Consider the following 6,000-nt stretch of genomic DNA (forward strand, 5'->3'; position numbering starts at 1 on the left):
TGGGACCCAGCCATGACGTCATGACAAACCCAGATCGATTTTGGGGCAAGGTGTCGGGATGACCCAGACCCACGGCACACCTCACCCATGGGGACCCCTGCTGGGCCCAGTAAAACACAAATAAGGGTTTGCATCGGTTTCTGGGGCCTGGGACCCAGCCATGACGTCATGACAAACCCAGATCGATTTTGGGGGAAGGTGTCGGGATGATCCAGACCCACTGCCAACCTCACCCATGGGAACCCCTGCCGTGCGCAGTATAAGACAATTAAGGGTTAGCGTCGGTTTCTGGGGCCTGGGACCCACCCATGACGTCATCAGAGGTCGGCCTGTGTTTTGGGGAAAGGTGTGGGGATGACCCAGACCCACTGCCAACCTCACCCATAGGGACCCCTGCCGTGCCCAGTATAGCACAAATATGGGTTAGCGTCGGTTTCTGAGGCCTGGGTCCCAGTTATGACGTCATGACAAACCCAGATCGATTTTGGGGGAAGGTGTCGGGACGACCCACACCCACTGCCAACCTCACCCATGGGGACCCCTGCCGTGCCCAGTATAACACAAATAAGGGTTAGCGTCGGTTTCTGGGGCCTGGGTCCCAGCCATGACGTCATGACCAACCCAGATCGATTTTGGGGAAAGGTGTCGGGAAGATCCAGACCCACTGCCAACCTCACCCATGGGAACCCCTGCCGTGCGCAGTATAACACAATTAAGGGTTAGCGTCGGTTTCTGGGGCCTGGGTCCCAGCCAAGACGTCATAACAAAGCCAGATCGATTTTGGGGGAAGGTAACGAGATGACCCAGACCCACTGCCAACCTCACCCATGGGGACCCCTGGCGTGCCAAGTATAACACAAATAAGGGTTAGCGTCGGTTTCTGGGGCCTGGGTCCCAGCCATGACGTCATGACCAACCCAGATCGATCTTGGGGAAAGGTGTCGGGATGATCCAGACCCACTGCCAACCTCACCCATGGGAACCCCTGCCGTGCGCAGTATAACACAATTAAGGGTTAGCGTCGGTTTCTGGGGCCTGGGTCCCAGCCATGACGTCATGACAAACCCAGATCGATTTTGGGGGAAGGTGTCGGTGGGGCCCAGACCCACTGCCAACCTCACCCATGGGGACCCCTTCCGGGCCCAGTATAACACAAATATGGGTTAGCGTTGGTTTCTGAGGCCTGGGTCCCAGTTATGACGTCATGACAAACCCAGATCGATTTTGGGGGAAGGTGTCGGGATGACCCACACCCACTGCCAACCTCACCCATGGGGACCCCTGCCGTGCCCAGTATAACACAAATAAGGGTTAGCGTCGGTTTCTGGGGCCTGGGACCCAGCCAAGACGTCATAACAAAGCCAGATCGATTTTGGGGGAAGGTGTCGGTGGGGCCGAGACCCACTGCCAACCTCACCCATGGGGACCCCTGCCGTGCCCAGTATAACACAAATAAGGGTTAGCGTCGGTTTCTGGGGCCTGGGTCCCAGCCATGACGTCATGACCAACCCAGATCGATTTTGGGGGAAGGTGTCGGGATGATCCAGACCCACTGCCAACCTCACCCATGGGAACCCCTGCCGTGCGCAGTATAACACAATTAAGGGTTAGCGTCGGTTTCTGGGGCCTGGGTCCCAGTTATGACGTCATGACAAACCCAGATCGATTTTGGGGGAAGGTGTCGGGATGACCCACACCCACTGCCAACCTCACCCATGGGGACCCCTGCCGTGCCCAGTATAGCACAAATATGGGTTAGCGTCGGTTTCTGGGGCCTGGGTCCCAGTTATGACGTCATGACAAACCCAGATCGATTTTGGGGGAAGGTGTCGGTGGGGCCCAGACCATCTGCCAACTTCACCCATGGGGACTCCTGCTGGGCCCAGTATAACACAAATAAGGGCTAGCATCGGTTTCTGGGGCCTGGGACTCAGCCGTGACGTCATGACCAACCCAGATCGATTTTGAGGGAAGGTGTCGGGATGATCCAGACCCACTGCCAACCTCACCCATGGGGACCCCTGCCGTGCCTAGTATAACACAAATAAGTTTTAGCGTTTGTTTCTGGGGCCTGGGACCCAGCCATGACGTCATGACCAACCCAGATCGATTTTGGGGGAAGGTGTCGGTGGGGCCCAGACCCACTGCCAACCTCACCCATGGGAACCACTGCCGTGCGCAGTATAACACAATTAAGGATTAGCGTCGGTTTCTGGGGCCTGGGTCCCAGCCATGACGTCATGACAAACCCAGATCGATTTTGGGGGAAGGTGTCGGTGGGGCCCAGACCATCTGCCAACCTCACCCATGGGGACTCCTGCTGGGCCCAGTATAACACAAATAAGGATTAGCATCGGTTTCTGGGGCCTGGGACCCAGCCATGACGTCATGACCAACCCAGATCGATTTTGGGGGAAGGTGTCGGTGGGGCCCAGACTCACTGCCAACCTCACCCATGGGGACCCCTGCTGGGCCCAGTATAGCACAAATAATGGTTAGCATCGGTTTCTGGGGCCTGGGACCCACCCATGACGTCATCAGAGGTCGGCCTGTGTTTTGGGGAAAGGTGTCGGGATGACCCAGGCCCACTGCCAATCTCACACATGGGGACCCCTTCCGGGCCCAGTATAACACAAATAAGGGTTAGCGTCGGTTTCTGGGGCCTGGGACCCAGCCATGACGCGGTGTGCTTTTTGGAATGAAAATATTTGATATATTTCTCTCACGATATTATAAAGCGCTTAAGTATGATACTCCACATACACATACACATACACATACACATACACATACACATACACATACACATACACATACACATACACATACACATACACATACACATACACATACACATACACATACACATACACAGACGCAGACGCAGACGCAGACGCAGACGCAGACGCAGACGCAGACGCAGACGCAGACGCAGACGCAGACGCAGACGCAGACGCAGACGCAGACGCAGACGCAGACGCAGACGCAGACGCAGACGCAGACGCAGACGCAGACGCAGACGCAGACGCAGACGCAGACGCAGACGCAGACGCAGACGCAGACGCAGACGCAGACGCAGACGCAGACGCAGACGCAGACGCAGACGCAGACGCAGACGCAGACGCAGACGCAGACGCAGACGCAGACGCAGACGCAGACGCAGTAGTATAGATTTATACATATATCTAATGAGATGCAAGATATCAAATGAGATGCAGAATGTAAAACATGCTTAAATACGTTTGCTTAACCACAACATTTTGTGGAAAATATTTTTTAACTTGCCTTTGCGCAATATTTTACGACTGATTCAATAGAAGATAAGTAAGATCAAGAAAGTTACTTTTTTAAGTTTTGCATCTCATTAGACATATGTATAAATGTATACTACAACCTTTCTGCAATCAAGTGTATACATACATACAGTCAATTCAAAAAACGTTGTCGTCGACCGGCTCAAGCCTACGCGACTGGACCGAAAGAAATATGGGTAAAAACCAATGAAGCGGTCAAATATTCGTTCTGAATTAATTGTTCCCGCTAGTTATAAGATAATAATGGCGAGAAACAATCCTTCAAATGCATGTCTTTGGGTTTAGTGAAAGAAAAACAAAGTAGTTCTGATTCAGTTCACAATTTCGAAAATATGAAGACATTAATGAACGTCTCCTTCAACACTTCCCGCTCGCCTACGAAGGTTCGTGCTGTAAACCAGGCATAACTAGTCAGATAAAATTATGGAGTCAATTCGGCTTCAATGATTGCTACCCAGAGTTCCTTTCGGTCCAGTCGCGTAGGCTTGAGTTGGTCGACGACAACATTTTTTGAATTGACTGTATACACACACAACACACACACACACACACACACACACACACACACACACATACATACATACATACATACATACATACATACATACATACATACATACATACATTTGCAAAAATTATGGCCGCTTCCATATATGTGTACCAGTATATCAAAAGCATATCAAAAATTATGGGATGTCATCCCTGATATTTTTTTCGAGTTATCTATTATATGGCTTTCCGAAAAAAATATCAAGAAAGATATCTCGCTATGTCTGATATACTTTTGAAATACCTGTATGGCGTATATTTGAAACGGCCATAATTTTTGCAAATGGCTGTACATATATATATATATATATTTATATATATATATAAAAGTTTACAAAAATGGAAATAAACACCATCCAATGTTTACGATATACTATGTCTTTCTATCCATATTCGAATAATAGATATCCCATTCTTGGAATATGGATATATTAGACAAATACAGACATATACAGTATATCGTCAACATTTGATGGTGTTTATTTCCATTTTTGTAGACTCATTTTTTTGAAACCTCACCTTCATTGATGTCTATGGCGTACGCAGTTCTGACACTTTCCAAAATGAATGACTTGTCATTTCTGCTTCGTCAAAATCATATTTACAAGATTCCTCCTATTTTGCGTTTTGCTTCGAGGGACATACTACTGTGCTGTTTTTATTTTTCTGATTAAAAATACGGTTCGCAGTGACTCTCATAACACATCAAGTGACTTGAGTGAGATTTTTTTACAAAATTCCCCTCTTTTTGACGTGAACAGTCTGTACCGCTTAGATATTACTTTACATCATTGCCCCATTTCGACCTCTTCCATCAAGAGAGCAATTTGCTGTTCTGAGACTGCCACATTGTATAGCAAAGTGTAGCCATAGTTCATAATGAATCATCTATCCACTAGGGTGAAACAACAACCTTACCACTCTTATCAGGATTTATAGTATGTTGTGTTCGTATATATACAAATAGAGGATGGATATTACACGAGCGCTTGGAGATACGAAATGGATCTTCGAGTGCTGAAAAGATCGATGAAAGTATCCAAATAAGCAGACCAAGTCATTACTGAACAGGGATGTCAAATCAAGATCATCGAAAACCTCGATCTCAGTAACACTATTAGGTGCTGGGAGTTTTAATGCGGTCACGGAATACGGATACGTATCAAAGCTAAACTTATCCTATACAAGTCTGTCATACTGCATAGCACTTCTGGCGAAGATAGCTATTCTCTCTATGTACCTCATACATCCAGGGTTCGGAGAAGTCGATGCTGTTCATTACAACTTAAGGAACGCTGACTTTCCAATATCAAGGTCCATTTCTATGGCCAAAACTAAACAAAAAAGTTTCAAATTCAAGTCCCTCAAATCAGTGGTATAAGGAAATTAGACCACTGTTGTGACAGTGTTCTTTATGTAATAGCTGATTTTTGATTTTAATTTCAATTATGATTTTTACTTTTCATCGTTCGTTCATTCATTCATTCGTTCATCCATTCATTCATTCATTCATTCATTCATTCATTCATTCATTCATTCATTCATTCATTTATGAATTTATGAGTGTATTTTTTTATTTTTGGGAGGGGTCTTACTTCACTCCTCCATAGCTATTTTAATCAAGAATTCTACTACCATTTGACTATTCAAAATCACTCTAGTTCAATTATTTTATCATTTATTTTAGAGTTCATTTATTTTAGAGTCCATTTACATATTCCATGTTAGATAATCCATGTTTGGGATCTATTTACTAGATATGCCTCCAAACAATAAACATTCGTCTTTCCAAACATTGTTTAAACATTTCCATTTTTCATTCTACTAATACCTACTAAACTTTTCTTTCTCACAATATAGAGCATTTTTCAAATATTTTTAACTCTTCTATCTTAGGCCTTTCTAAAACTATTTCAGTGAACAAAATAGCCGCCTCCAAAGCTCAACAGAAAGTACAAAAAATTGCACCCACAAAGTCAAGAACATTTTTCTCATCACAGACAATTCCAGAAACATTGATCCTTTTCACCAACAAATATACGAAAACGCTTTCCTTACCAAAAAAAAACATTAAAAAGTCGCCTCTTCAGATCTGTCTAGACACTAATTCCACGCACCGACCACACTCAATTGGCTT

The sequence above is a fragment of the Actinia tenebrosa genome, unplaced genomic scaffold (assembly GCF_029948245.1).
Source record: "Actinia tenebrosa isolate PJP-AT-01 unplaced genomic scaffold, QUT_ActTen_1.0 utg1892__unscaffolded, whole genome shotgun sequence".
Taxonomy (NCBI): domain Eukaryota; kingdom Metazoa; phylum Cnidaria; class Anthozoa; order Actiniaria; family Actiniidae; genus Actinia; species Actinia tenebrosa.